The 16,450-nt window shown below is 39.7% G+C and overlaps 1 protein-coding gene across 1 annotated transcript in view; it reads right to left on the bottom strand.

Moving 5' to 3' along the window:
* astn1 (astrotactin 1) overlaps positions 1-16,450 on the bottom strand; it is a 2,762,425-nt gene that overhangs the window by 566,897 nt on the left and 2,179,078 nt on the right. The window lies entirely within an intron of this gene.

Genomic DNA, 16,450 nt, shown 5'->3' with positions numbered 1-16,450 from the left:
TCATTACTGACGTTAAAGTCCCTAATCTACAACTGATGTCAAAATCCTGGAACATGTCATCCGGAGTCCAGGTTTAGCATCACTTTCATTTAAGAGGGGCGAATTATTTCACTTTCTAGAAATTGATGGAAATACTGAGCAGATCAGGCAGTGTTAAGGTTGTAGCACATTGATCTTTCATATGTTTACATGTGATATATAACACAGCAAAAGCTATATTATCTATCCATCCTGATACTTAAGATTTTTCCTCACGTGAATATATCATTCCCATTTTGCTGTAATGCTTATACAGCCTTCTGTACAAAGCATCGAGAACACTTTGATTAACTACTCCTTGTGGTATTAAATCTCATCTCACCTTTTTTTTTATATAAACTGTATGTTTCTTTTGGAATTCCCTGTTGAATATTATTTTGGTGGTCGATAGCCTCTAGTTGTGCTGCTTAAAAGTAAAAATTCTTCATGATTTTTTAAGATTTCATACAAAATTGAAGATGTCTCACATAATGGAAAATAAATCTGGTCTATTGCTCTATTCCTGCTTTATATACTCTTGCATTTCTGGTATTATTCTTGTAAATCTTCTCTGCACCCTTTATCTTATGATGCTGTGACCAGAACTGTACATAGCACTCCAAATGTGATCTAATCAGGGTTCCAAAAGACAACATAATTTTGCCACTTTTTGATTCTGTCCTCTAAAATCAACTTGAAGTATTTGGTTTTCTTTATTGTTTTTCATGGTAGTGCAGTTTTTTAAAAATCATTGACGTATCCGTATTTCCTTTGCGTTTCAATCTACCAGACTGCTAGCTTCCCAGTAATATGCGACCTCATGTCTCTCACAACATTGTACTGCTTTTTACATCTCTGCCAATCACATGTCCAGTCTGGATGTTTATGAATGTTCTGCAGTATGCAACCTAAACTCCTAGCAACATTTAATTTAGTATCTTTGATCCCATGGTCAGAAGTTTTATTGCAAATTGTGAACAGCTGTGGTCCCAAACTGCTTCTTGTGGCGCACTATTACACATTTTATTTCTCTCAATGCTACTCTTTATTCCCACTCTCTGTATCCTGTTTTAAAGCCAGAGATCCTGACTCTGCGTCCTCTGACCATATTAATTCGTCTATTGTGTGGTATCTTATTAAACACCTTTAGAAGGTCTGGATTTTATTCCTTCCTACTGCATTACCACAATCTCCCTTCTAAATTTCCATCACAAAAGACCTTTCTTTGTGAAATCAATGCTGACCATCCATTGTTAACCTTTTTGAATCTTCTCATAGAGTTCTGATAAAATAATACATAGCCAAAGCTTCTCTCTCCACAGATGTAGCTGACCTCTTGAGTATTTCTAGCAACCTAATCCTGTACTTCATACATTGCTACAACAACACAGTCCCAAGCAGTTGCAGGTGAAAGTACAATTCTTCACCAGAACACAAGAAAATAGGAGCAGGAGTAGACCCCCAGGCCCCTCAAGCCTACCCTAACATTCAGTATGATCACGGCTGTTCTATGCTGGCCTCACATTCTCTTTTGTGCCAGTTCCCAATAACCCGTAGTCCCTCAACCTTTCTGATATTTGTCCATCTCCACCTTAAATACATCTAATAATTTGCCTGCTATCATCACCAACGGTAGAGAATTCCAAAGATTCACTATCTCTCAGAGAACAAATCTCAATGCACCTCAGTTTTAAATGACCAGTCCCTTAACTTGTAGTTATCTCCCACTGTTCATGAATCTCCCACTAACAGCAACATCCCAATCTGTACTTTGTTCTCAAGTCATCTTAAGATCTTGTATGTTTGTATAAGGTCATCCCTCAATCTTCTATACTTGAAGAAATCTAGACTGAAACTCTCTTGACAGTATTGCCCTCTCATTCCAGGAATTAGCTTGGTGGTTCTGCTTTCATCGCCATGGCTATCCCTCGAGGTCAAGATTGATGGTCTTCGTTCTGGTGTTCTACTTATGGACTCTCAAGTGGCTTATGAGTCCAATCTTGGCTTTGAAAGTTCTCCCACATTCAGGACAGATAGTTCCAGATGGCAGATCGGGCTTTGGTTGTTGCTGCCTCTCTTTCCATTTTCTTCTCTTTTCTTCTAATTCTGCACATCTGTTGGCTTCAAAAGTTGCTGTTCCTTCGTGGATGATGGCTTGCCAGAGTTTCCTGTCCTTGGCATTGGTTTCCCAATTGTTGATGTCAATGTCACATTTCTTCGTGTTGTCTTTTAAGACGTCTTTGAATCTCTTCTGTTGTCCGCCTCTTTTACGTTTGCCTTCCTTAAGCTGGGAGTAGAAGATTTGTTTCGGCAGACGTTCGTCTTTCATCCGAACAACATGACCCCTCCATCTTAGTTGGTTCTTGATGACGTAGGTTTCAATTCTTGTTGTTTTTGCTTCATTTAGCACACTGACGTTGGTTCTTCTATCTTCCCAGCTGATACTTAAGATGTTTTGAAGACAGCGTTGATGGAACTTTTCAAGTGCCTTCAGATGTCGTCGGTATGTTGTCCAGGTTTCTGATGCATATAGGAGCGTTGGGATTTCCACTGCTTTTTCCTGTTTTTCCCTGTTTTTCCCTGTTTCCCTGAATTTCCCTGTTAGCAACAGCAGGCAAGATCCTCACCCGCATCATGAACAACCGGCTCAAGCCTTTAGCTGAGAAGATCCTTCTGCAGACACAAGCTGGTTTTAGACCATCACGTGGAGCAATCGACATGATCTTCACAATGCGACAACTACAAGAAAAATGTTGTGAACAACTTCAACTTTTGTACATGGCATTCATTGACCTCACCAAAGCCTTTGGCTCAGTATCAAGGGAACTCCTATGGGATGTCCTATCCACCTATGGATGCCCTGAAAAGTACATTTGAATCCTGGTTCTGCTTTGCACTGTCTCCAATGCTACTATGTTTTAGGTAAGGGAACTGAAACTTTGCAGAGTATACCAGCTTGATCTCACCAACATCCTGTATGACTGTAGCAAAACCTCTCTATTCTTAAACTCCAATCATTTTACAATACAGGGTAACATACTGTTTATCTTTGTGTTGGATTTGCCTGTTAAAATTATAATTCGTAGATGACAATACTTAAATGTCTCTGAACTTCTCTCCATTTAGATAATGATCTGCTTTTTCATGTGAATCTTACAGTATGTACTACACAAGGACTCCCTGGTGTGTTTCAATTTTTTTGTTGACCCGTTAATGCTTATGAGTCTCGAGGGGGACCTCTCCTTAAATTCTGTGGCAGATTTAGTATCTTGATAACCTGAAAATTCAATTGCGTAGTGCTTAATTTTCAGTATTATGCAAATATTTTCCCCAGAACATTACATGCATTAATGACCACCCCCAAAGTCATTTTCCTTCCATTTATAAATTCTACCAAGCACTAATGGGCTTAAACCAGGTTGTGACTGATCATGATTTGCACATCAGTCACACTTACAAATGAACCAGCATACAGAGAGGAGGTGCAGAAACTGTCTGAATGGTGCAATAACTACAGCCTTTCAGTGAACATCAAAAACAACAAAGAACTTATTACCGACTTCAGGAGATCAAGAAAGTATGAATAAACTCCACTACTCAAATGGTGAAGCGGTGGAAAGGGTCTCCAGCTTAAAAGTTCTTGGGAGTGAACATCACAGTGGCGCTCTCTTGGACCACCAGCGCCACTGATGGTAGGGAAAGTGCCTATATGATCTTAGAAATTTAAAGAGAGCAAATCTGCTTCAAAAGCTGCTGGTAAACTTTTATACCAATGTGCCATTAGGAGCATACTGACCCACTGCATTGACAGCATGATTCACTAGCTGGAACAAGCTAGTTGAAAGCACTTCAACGAGTGATCTGGATTGATTGCACGGAACATCATTGTACAAAACTACCAGATATGGAAACCATCTACAGTTCACACTGCCTATGATGAAATGCACTCATCTCACCACAGAAATCACCTGTTCCATCTCCTACCATCTGGCAGGAGATACAGAAACATATTTGCATGGGCATCCAGACTGTAAAACAGCTTTCTTCCCCAGGGCTGTCGTGAAACTGAACAATTCCCTTCCCAACCATAGCCCATAGGCACTATGGATAATCTCTAAGTACGAGACATAGGCAGTGCAATATTTGGGTTCAAATGGGGCAGCTACCTTCCTTTGATTTCAGAGCTCTTGGTTTTTTTAAAATTCAGCTTTAATTCTTGAAGTTATTTTATATTTAATCATTGTATTTTATAACATTGACATGTGCAATACTTGAATCCGACAACCACAACCACATTTCTTTTAATTTTAGAGTTGTTTGTTTTTAATTCATTTAAAACTCAGATGTCATTCTAAATAACTCAGATGTTATTTTAAATCTAGTCATTGTGGTTTTAGTTATTGAGTTGCCAGTATGCAGTTTTGCATTGAATGGATTAGAACTGGAATCTCATTGTCCTCGCCACTGACAAAAAACTCTTAACAAGTGTTGATGTTATATTGGGTGTGGCTTGTTTTGGCCAGCTGATGTATGTTCCTAATTACTTCAGGTTTGATGGAGTTCAAATTACCTTGGTCACATGGATAGTTTAGCAATATTTTATCGACTTTTGTTTCAGTTCAGTAAATCAATGCTCCAAGGCCAAGTGAGCGTATGTATTCTCCACAGTATAAGTCCAGGGACCACCCAATACACCACACTGGAAACAAGGGTGGGTGCCTTCAGCAAGAGTAAGCATTACTGGAGTGAGATTAGTAAACCTCTGAATTAAAGAAACCACACATAACCAAATCCCTTTGTACTGAGGCAAGTAAAAGGGACTCGAGGTGTGTTGGCAGAAGTAACACAAACAGAGCTCAGTGGCAGAATAAGAAAATATTATAAAAAACAATCAATCTTTAGCACTTTGAAGGATTGGTTTTGGTCTCCAATTCCTTGTAAGTGCCCTGTAAGTGAGCAGAGTGTTTCTGCTGGTAGAGCAGTTACTGCAGTTCCAGAGACTGGATTCAATTCTCACCCCTGGTATCTCTGGAGAACTTGTACATTCTGCCCATGATTGTGTGGGTTTTCTTTTAGATGCTTCAATTTCCTCTCCCATCCCGAACAGGTGCAGGTTGGTAGGTTAACTGGTGGCTGCAACTTGTTCCTAGATTAGGTGGATGCGATTTTCTGGAGGTGGAGTCGATGTGAATGTGGGGAGAAAACTGTACTGGGAAGTTAATGGGGAACAGCGAGCCACCAAAGACTTGCTTGGAGAAAATGGATATTGATGGTTATCAATGGGTGCCTACATTGTACTTGTTGACTTTGAATATGGTGGTAAACCTTGAGAACATGTATTACAAGGCTCAGCAAGAGCTTTTATCCACCATCATGACTTTGAATGGAATTCTTATGCAATAAAGATGAACTCTTGATTTCTCAACTCACCTTGCCATGACCATTGCACTTTTTGTCTTCTTGTTCTGCACTTTCTCTAGAATTGTAACACAATATTCTGCATTGCTTTTCTACCTTCTTTTATTACTCAATTACTGTACCCACTCTATGACACTACCCTCTGATAAGATCGGTTCTCAGCGACTTTCGGGAAATCATGGGCCACTCTAGAGTCATTTCCTGTTGAAGGCAACCAAGGATGATGAAATTCATCATCGCATTCTATGTTCCAGTGAAGCCTTTTGTCACTCTAAGATAAAGTTGTTTAAGACCTGAGACCCAGCTCCATGCTTAAAGTAATCTGGGCAGCAGTAATCCCTGCTGTGCTTCTAATTTACAGCAGGCACTTTCAGTCACTTAAAGATATTACTAATGCTTTACTAATGCTTTTTCCACATCATCTACCAAATTCTTGAAAGAATAAAGAAAAGTAACGTCAGTGTTTTCTCCCAAAAGCACACATCCCCATCTCTGGGGCATAAGTTACACTCAGTCAATTATGTTGAGTGTACCACGTTGTTCATACATACGAAACCAGACTCCTGACACAAAAGTTGTACTTCCAACTCCATCACAGGGAGAGGTCAGCAGGCCGATGGAGGAAAATACTCAAAGCCTCCACGGGAAGTGGATGAGCAACAGTTGGTATGGAGTTAATAACCTTACGGCAATGCATCAGGAACTCACAGAGTCTCTGTGTAATTAAAGAAACACACCAGTTCACAAACTATCAGCTTCTCTTGCTCTACCTGTGGAAGAATCTGTGGTTCCAACTTTGTCATTATTGGTCATCCCAGAATCCACAAAACTGGAATATAAGCAAGTCATCCTCAATGCTAAAGGACTGCCTAAAAAGAGGATTGGCTCAACTAAAAAAGCATAATGGATTTCCATTCCTGAAGGACAGATAGAAACTAAAGAAGTTTCCATAACACTCTGATAATTTTTCGGCCATCAATAATTATGCATTAAAATCACACAAAAATAGAATTATATTATTTAAAATTAATTTCCACAGCTGCTGCAGTGGGATTTGAATTAGGTCTGTAGATTGTTAGTCCAGGTTATCTGCTTTACTAGTCCTGTGATTTAAGTCAATAACCATATGTAGAAGTCTTCATTATGCACCATAAAATTCTTCAATGTAAAAGAAGTATTGAGCAATTTGTTTTCACAGGTTTTCTGTCAGTGAATCATGTCAACAATCAGTGATGCAACATTTGTTAAAATGGCGATATAATTTTTTGATTCACTTTCAAACAATGGTCCGTCAAATAAACAGTGTCACCTGGCAGCTGTGGAATTACATACAGGTCCCGAATTCAGATTTTCTAAACTTGATTTTAAAATCATAGTTCTTACATCTTACATCTGCCCACAGACTGTGCAATTTTGCACTGGAATTTGATTAGGGAGTTACAAAAACAATGCAAATCCTTCAGATTATCTGGGATGCATGTGAAAAGGGAAAAGACTGGGGAAACAGAGTGAAAATTGCAGAAAGTCATGCAGCATCAAATGAATTCGAGCAATACAAGGTCAATTTAGCAGCTGTTTTAGCGAAGGGGGTAAGAAAGATTGGATTAAAAAAGTGAGTTGGAAGGGACAAAGAATAAACAACAAAAAGTCACCCACAATTAAATACTGAAGTGCGAGTGGACTTTTACTGTCTAAATCTTTTAGTCTGTTTTCCACATAAGTATCACAATTTCACCCATTTTCCAGAAACTTCACTGCAGGTTTACAGTACTGAACTCTTGATGCAATCCCGAGATTACTGCATACGTGTGGACACCATTCATTTCAATGTTAGCTTCAGTGAAGGCTGATAGCTTCAAAGTTACCAAATGGTCAGGTGTGTACTTTGAGTTCATTGGTATCGCAACATCAAAGCAATCTATAGTTTCCTACACTGTCAGATTGTTGATTGTAAGGTTAGGTCATCATTGAGGACGTTACAACTGAGCCTCAGAAACAATTAAATAACTTTCTGAACAGAAAGAAGATTGAGGGATTTTATGAAAACGTCTCTAGTTTTTGTCTTTGTTGTTTCATAAATTTCGCTTTTTGAAAAGTGCATCTGATGAGCTCTCTGTCAGTTGTGAAAATTAGTGAAAGCTCAAGAGGGCTGTTGATTAAATTCATTATTTCAAAAAAATTAAAGCTGCACAACAATAAATTGTACAACCTCCACACTGAATAAGCTCAGCTGATTCACGACCAGGTGTTAGATATTCTAGGGAATCAAATCATCTCCCAAAAATTACTTTGTTCCATCTCAGAGGACTGCACCTTGTTCTGGAGATGAGATGGAAGAACCAAGATACGATTACTGAGCTCTGCCCCATGTTCCATGACGCTGGCCCTAATTACGTTTGTACATCACATGGACTGGTTGACTGACTACAATTGCGTATGTTATCGTGGGATGCAATTCAGATGCTTTGTAAGTGAAAGCATCAATGAAGGTACAATACAATAAGATATCAGAGGAATTAAAAATAACTCATTGAAGTTACACTTCAAGAGTTATGATATGTAAAAAATAATTTTGAAACTCAAGAGGAATCTTTGTTTCCTGTTCAGCTATGTGGTTGGATAGATCAAAAGTTTTTCTATTAATTTAGATACAGAATTTACCTGTTAATTTCAAAGTCTGCTCTTCCTCTAAGCATCTGGACTAAATCCTCCCAGAAGGAACATACTGAGAAAAGCAGATAAACTATATTTTAGACGATAAATGCCGAAGCAATACAAATACTGAAAATATTCTGAAAGAGGAGAGTGGGGAACTAGTTGTGGTCTGAAGCAGTGCCAATAATATATGTAGAACAAAGGTTGAGGGCCTGTAAGCAGATGATTGGGATCTAGGAGAGAGATTCAAAAGCAGGTCTATAAAGGCAGTATCATTCAAGTGTAGAAACAGCAGAATAATGCAAGTGACTGTGTAGTTGGAGAATTCCATATAAATTAGGCATTAGAACTATTTCTAAGGCATGTGGTACCTGTATAAATTGATTTTTTTTTACCTAGGCAAGACTGGAATTCATATTCACACAGGAAGGAGGTGCAGGGGTGAGAAGAGGTTGTGTTTAAGGGATGAAAGTTCAAAGAGAATTCAGGAAGGAGAAAAATGAAGCAGGAAATGGCAGCTTAAAAGTGTTAAATAAAATAAAAAGATGTCAGAAGCAAAGATAATTGGAAAAAGGAGCCAAAGTTCAAAAGATGATAAAAACTAAAGTCACTATATCTGAATAGCTGCAGCACCTACAACAAAGTCAATTAACAACATGGAATAAAAGGAATGGGAACATGGCTGCAGGTGACAGGTGGATGTCTTCCATTTTCCTTCTGAGTAAAATTTGGATTAAATTCAGAAACAGCAAAGGACAGAGCTAATAGCAATTACAGGCCACCAAAGAGTAGATATGACATTGGGTATGAAATGTACCAAGGAGAATGTAAGAATGTATTGTTATCTTGAGAATTTAATACACTTATAGACTGTATAAGTGAATGGTAATGTTGACTATGAATCGCAGAATGTATAAAAAGACTTCCAGGATAATGTGTTGATGAAACAACAAGCTAAAGGGTATTTCTGAACAACAGGAAAGGGTTGATCTTGATCATCTTGTAAAAGAGGTCTTTAGGATGTGTGACCATACAATGGCAGAATTTTGCATTAAGTTTTAAGTCTTAAACTATGGTCTTAAATGCAAGGAAAATTATCGATGTACAACAGGAGAACTGGCTGCAGATTATTAGGAGAACACACTGAAAGATATACAGATAGACAGGCAATGAGACATAGTCCAATTAATACTCTCAAGGCACAAAACCCAACAGAAGAGGTTGTCAGGAGAAATTAAGAAAGGGCACCCTATGTAAAGAAGAAGAACATGCAGTTGCTGGAAATAAAAGATGGTCTGATGTTTGGGAGCATTTCGAAACTTAAAAAAATGACTAACACATCATAAAGAATTTCAATATAAAGATCAAGTGATTCTATGGGGACTGATAAAGATAAAAACTCACAAGGGAAAATGTGGGCATTTTACAGATAAAAAATAGGGTAAATTATAATAAGAAATATGGAACTTAAAAGAGAAGCTAAGCAATAATTTTGTATCTGTCTTCATGGAAAACACAATAAACCTGAAATACTAGAGGGTCCATTGCGAACGAGAAACTGAAGGAATTAAGTATATAAAAAGTCATACTAGAGAGGATAATGAGACTAAAGCTTGATAAATCCCAAGGACCCAAGTATCTACAACACAGACCTTTGTAACAGGTTGCTATGCTAATAATAGATTCCTTAGCTAACAGCTTCCAAAATACAGTAGGTCCTCAGATTGTTCCTGTGGATTGGAGAGCAAGTGTGATACAAGAGAGTAAAGAAGGACTACTGATCTGATAACCTTATATAGAATATCTAGTTGTCCAGAACAGAAACGGGACCTTCAGCCAAACATGCTCATGCCAGACATTTTGACAATCTACGCTTTCATTTGTTAAACAAAACAGAAAGTTTGTATCTTTTTTTATATGACAGGAGATTAGCTAATATGGTAACACACATCAAAGTTGCTGGTGAACGCAGCAGGCCAGGCAGCATCTCTAGGAAGAGGTACAGTCGATGTTTCAGGCCGAGACCCTTCGTCAGTCCTGGGCCTTGCGCATAGGTAAGATTACAAGAAAATCACACCAATGTCTTTATTTTCTTTGGTGGTCAAGAAAGTTTGCTTGTCATTGAGTATTCCAATGAAGACTGCTGGCTGCACTGAGTCATGGATTCTAGTGAATACATCATGGACACATCCCTCCCAGCTATGGATAGTATCTATAGGGGGCACTGCCTCAAGAAGGTAACATCTGTCATCAGCGAGCCCTACCATGGTCCATGCCATCTTTTTACAGCTACCATTGGGCAAGAGGTACAGAAACCTGAAGACCTACAGCACCAGCTTCAAGAATAGGTACCTCAACCATTTGGTTCTTGCTGCTTTGATCACCTTGCACTCAAATGGACTTCATTGTTTGTGTGTTTATTTATTTATTTATTTATTGACATCCAGCATGGGGAATATGCTTTTATGACCCTTCAACCCACACTGCCGAGCAATCCACCAAATTAATCATGGGACAATTTAAAATGACCAATTAACCTATCAACCTATATGTCTTTGGTATGTGGGAGGAAACCGGAGCACCCAGAGGAAACCCAAGCAGTCACAGGGAAATATACAAACTTCTTATAAGCAGCGATGGGAACTGTACCCAAGTTGCCTGTACAGTAAAGCATTGTGCTAACCACTACACTACTGTGCCACCCCAATTGTTCCAATTGTGATTTCTTGCAACACTGTGCATAAGTTATGATTAATGTTTTTCTTGTGAATGCTACTTATTTGGTACCTGTGACACTGCTGCAATAGGTTTTTCATTGTGCCTTTGTATAAATGTAGTTGTGCACGTGACAATAAACTTGACTTTCACTTGAGTACAGGAGTGAAGAAACCTTACTGCAGTTCTCTGGGAGCCTGTTGGGAGCATCTGGAGAACTGGGTAAAGTTTTGGTCTCCTTACCCTAATAAGGGCAAACTTACCACGTAGGGAGCGCTGGGAAGATCCATTAGATTGGTTGGCTCATCAATGAGGAGAGATTGAGCAGAAAGGTATGTATCTCTAAAGCAGAGGTTCCCAACTTTTTTTATGCCATGGACTAATACCATTATAGACCCCAGGTTGGGAACCCCTACTCGAGAGTTTAATAGAAAGAGGAGAACTGATTAAAAAAAAATCACATAACCCTTTCAAGGCTTGACTGGCTGTATATTTCTCACGATGAAGAGTTGGGAATCAGGGGTTCTTGTCTCAAAATAAGGGGCAGGTCATTTAAGACTGAAATAAGGAGAAGTCTCTTCACATAGATGTTGGCAAAATCATTGGACTTCTTGACCACAGAGAGTGCAGAGAACCAGTTATAGAGATTGAGGTATTTCTGGAAATTAATCAAATCAAGGGGCATAGGAATAGTTAAGAAATGGCACCGAGGTGGAAGGTCAACCATGTTCCTGATGAATAGCAGAGGAGAGGTGAATAACCAATTAACCTACTCCTGTTCCTGTTTCCTATGTTTTTACAAATAAGACAAATTAGGAATTACTTCACACCAGGAAGTAATTTGTAATCAGAGATTTTAATCATCACCTTAATTTGATTACAGTAAATGAACACAGGAAAAGATGAAAAGTACATAGGAATATCTTCAGCTGGAGTGCTGTTTGACATGTTTTCGGCCCAGAGAGCAGATTCTATCAAAAACTTCATTTTATACCTGCCAAGAGAGCGAGCTTTCAAATTTTTGGTTCTGTATCAGTCACTCTGGAATTGTTTGTTCGTTATGTGCCATGTCATATGACGTGGGCGATCATGGCCTTTCCATAACCGTGACTGTTCTTGGTGTTACATACCTCGTGTGTATCTTGTGACTGTCTTATGACCATGATGTAAATTTCCTGCCAGTGTGAGGTCACATGATGTAACTTTCCTGCCAGTGTGAGGTCATGTGATGGCATGTTCCAACAGGTATATAAAGGGGAAACCCCTGTTGTCACGCAGTTAGTTCGTCAGTTAATTCGTTAGCTTTGCTGCGTATTTGTCTCATGATGCAGATTCATTTTAAAGTGGAGTTTTCACTTTCTATTGTGAGGTACAAACACGTTGTACCAGCAGTTTTGCCAATCGCTGCCAGTTCTTGTTTGTTGCATCTTTGTTTTAAATTTACAGTCTAGTATTGGAGAGTGAAGACCTTACCAAATTACGCGAGCCCGAAGGATTGAGTAAAGTTGGTGTCATTTGGCGGTTTTATAATGGATCGGCCTTATTGAATCTTCGTTCAGAAATAGTGGCCTGCATTTGAGATAACCCCTGCAAGATCAGGAAGGTTTGTGCAGTGTTCATCCTCCAGGAAAAGGTCAGTTCCTTTAAGCCATTTTATTTCCTTCATCGTGAATCCTTTGGACAAGGTATCTCTTGGCTAGGATCAGCAGTAATGTCACGTCTTTGAAGAAATTGGTTTTCAGAGAAGTCTCTCCTTACTGACTCTATAAATCACGTGAACTTTCGAATTTACCACTTTAAGACTGTGTTTAAATTTACGACTTTAAGAACTATTCCAGAGTTTGGGGGTTTGTTAAATTGCCGTATAGCAGTTAACTTCTGGTTAAATTAGTCATTTGTTTACTTTTCACTATTGTTGAGCAGAGTCTAATAAATGTTTATGTTTGTTTATAAAACCTGACTCAATCCTATAATTCATTGTTGCCGACCATGTAACATTGGAAGTTTTTCTTTGGAAGTGGTGTGCCATTGCCTCTTCTGGGTAGTGTCTATGCAAGACTGGTGACCCCGGCCATTATCAATACTCTTCAGAGATTGCCTGGCGTCAATGTTCGTATAACCAGGACATATGATATGCACCAGCTGCTCATATGACCAACCACCACCTGTTCCCATGGCTTCACATGACCCTGATCCGGGGGCTAAGCAAGTGCTACACCTTCCCCAAAGGTGACCTGTAGGCCAGTGGAGGGGAGAAGCACCTTACACCCCCTTTGCTAGAGATGTACCTCCACCCTATTACTACCATTCTGCAGTACTATAGCATGAATGGTGCAATGTTGTGTTATGCAGACATAAAAAAGCTGTTTTCAATTGCAGGCAAGATAGAATTGGTTCATCTTACCAAGAGATTTTTTTTGAAATACCAAGAACTCTCATATCATTGTCAGATAGAATGGAAAAAAAAAATAGAATTGGACAAGTGCCTAGTGCTACTAGTTCATCTGTAATTCTGTGGGAGAAACACAATGAGTAAGTATGAGCCAAGGAAACAATAGAGGATGTGGTTTATGATGGTCCCATTGGCCAAGGAGCTTGCTGATGTATACAGTAGGATTTCACACCACCTGCTCAGGGCAGGCTTTCTTCATATAACCGTATAACAATTACAGCACGGAAACAGGCCATCTCGGCCCTTCTAGTCCGTGCTGTACTCCTACTCTCACCTGGTCCCACTGACCTGCACTCACTCAGCCAGTTAGAAGAGTGGGTGAAAGATGGCAGATGGAGTTTAATGCTGAAAAATGTGAGGTGCTACATTTTGGTAGGACTAATCAAAATAGGACATACATGGTAAATGATAGGGCATTGAAGAAGGCTGTAGAACAGAAGGATCTAGGAATAATCATGCATAGTTTCCTGAAGATGGAATCTCATGTGGATAGGGTGGTGAAGAAAGTTTTTGGTATGCTGGCCTTTACTAATCAGAGCATTGAGTACAGGAGTTGGGATGTAATGTTGAAATTGTATAAGGCATTGGTAAGGCCAAATTTAGAATATTGTGTACAGTTCTGGTCACCGAATTATAGGAAAGATGTCAATAAAATTGAGAGAGCACAGAGGAGGTTTACTAAAATGTTGCCTGGGTTTCATCTCCTAAGTTACAAAGATAGGTTGAGCAAGTTAGGTCTTTATTCTTTGGAGCGTAGAAGGTTGAGAGGGGACTTGATAGAGGTGTTTAAAATTATGAGGGGGATTGATAGAGTTGACGTGGATAGGCTTTTTCCATTGAGAGTGGGAGAGATTCAAATAAGAGGACATGAGTTGAGAGTTAAAGGGCAAAAGTTTAGGGGTAACATGAGGGGGAACTTCTTTACTCAGAGTGGTGGCTGTGTGGAACGAGCTTCCAGCAGAAGTGGTTGAGGCAGGTTGGCTGTTGTCGTTTAAAGTTAAATTGGATAGATGTATGGACAGGAAGGGATAGTTTCATCTCCTCACTCCTTTCTGGAGCTATTTTCTTAGCTTGTTTATTGGGACTGTCTCTCAGTAATAGAGAGCCTGCCGCTTGTAGTGCCCCACAGAGAGAAAAGGGAATATTAAAATGACAGTGATATCCTGAATATTCATGAAAGCTCTGAAAGAAAAGGATTCACAATCTCATCTTTATCCAAGATGCCTATGTTTATAATCAATGTCAGACCAATTCTTCCACCTACTGACCCTTAACTTGCTGACATACTTCAGATCCTATTTAAGTCATTGTCACAGTGTGGAAACAGGCACTTCAGCCCAAAGAATCCATGTTAAGCATTACCCACCCACATTAATAGCCAGTTTAAGTTATAGCAAGAGTAAGTTCTCATCCTTGTTTCCAAATCCCATCACAATTTTGTATCTCTGCTTTCTCAATAATCATTTGCATCCATAGAATCCTTTGAAGGAGCCGCAATCTTGCAGTTCTAGCCATTCTAAATCTGCTTTTAAACAGTCATTAAATTTCTCTCTTTGTTCATCTACTCTACTGGGGCATCTTGCTACATTGAAGAGGCTACGTATACTTAGACATCATCCATTGCTGCCAATCTTCTGGCATCTTGGCTTATTTTCTATGAATGGGACTATGTACTGAAATAAATATTGCACAAGTACATTGAGCATCATCATGTGTTTTCCAGTGGTATTATTTTAGAGTGAATGTGCACATCCATACTGCATTTTCAAGAGCGTGAAGAGAAAATGACAGAAACATTCAGCAGGTTGGATAGCATCTGTGTAATGAGAAACAGAGGTTCTGTTTCACGTCAGGAGTCCTTTGTTAGAAGTTGGAAAGAAAAATTGAAAAAAAAGGTAATCTTAAGTTGCAGAGTTGATAATGGGAAGGATGGACATAGCAAAGGGAACCTGTGTTTTTGATGAGTTGCCCATTCTCCATTAATAGAGTGTAGCTTGACCTTGTTAGTTATAGAAACATAGAAACATAGAAAATAGGTGCAGGAGTAGACCATTCGGCCCTTCGAGCATGCACCGCCATTTATTATGATCATAGCTGATCATCCAACTCAGAACACCGCCCCAGCCTTCCCTCCATACCCCCTGACCCCCGTAGCCACAAGGGCCATATCTAACTCCCTCTTAAATATAGCCAATGAACTGGCCTCAACTGTTTCCTGTGGCAGAGAATTCCACAGATTCACCACTCTCTGTGTGAAGAAGTTTTTCCTAATCTCGGTCCTAAAAGGCTTCCCCTCTATCCTCAAACTGTGACCCCTCGTTCTGGACTTCCCCAACATCGGGAACAATCTTCCTGCATCTAGCCTGTCCAATCCCTTTAGGATCTTATACGTTTCAATCAGATCCCCCCTCAATCTTCTAAATTCCAACGAGTACAAGCCCAGTTCATCCAGTCTTTCTTCATATGAAAGTCCTGCCATCCCAGGAATCAATCTGGTGAACCTTCTCTGTACTCCCTCTATGGCAAGGATGTCCTTCCTCAGATTAGGGGACCAAAACTGCACACAATACTCCAGGTGTGGTCTCACCAAGGCCTTGTACAACTGCAGTAGTACCTCCCTGCTCCTGTACTCAAATCCTCTCGCTATAAATGCCAGCATACCATTCGCCTTTTTCACCGCCTGCTGTACCTGCATGCCCACTTTCAATGACTGGTGTATAATGACACCCAGGTCTCGTTGCACCTCCCCTTTTCCTAATCGGCCACCATTCAGATAATAATCTGTTTTCCTATTTTTGCCACCAAAGTGGATAACTTCACATTAATCTACATTAAATTGCATCTGCCATGAATTTGCCCACTCACTCAACCTATCCAAGTCACCCTGCATCCTCTTAGCATCCTCCTCACAGCTAACACTGCCACCCAGCTTTGTGTCATCCGCAAACTTGGAGATGCTGCATCTAATTCCCTCATCCAAGTCATTAATATATATTGTAAACAACTGGGGTCCCAGCACTGAGCCTTGCGGTGCCCCACTAGTCACCGCCTGCCATTCTGAAAAGGTCCCGTTTATTCCCACTCTTTGCTTCCTGTCTGCTAACCAAATCTCCACCCACACCAATACCTTACCCCCACTACTGTGTGCTTTAAGTTTGCACACTAATCTCCTGTGTGGGACCTTGTCAAAAG

The sequence above is a fragment of the Mobula birostris genome, chromosome 12, assembly GCF_030028105.1.
Source record: "Mobula birostris isolate sMobBir1 chromosome 12, sMobBir1.hap1, whole genome shotgun sequence".
Taxonomy (NCBI): Eukaryota; Metazoa; Chordata; class Chondrichthyes; order Myliobatiformes; family Myliobatidae; genus Mobula; species Mobula birostris.
The sequence above is the reverse complement of the archived record's forward strand: the minus strand, read 5'-3'. Positions and strand labels throughout refer to the sequence as shown.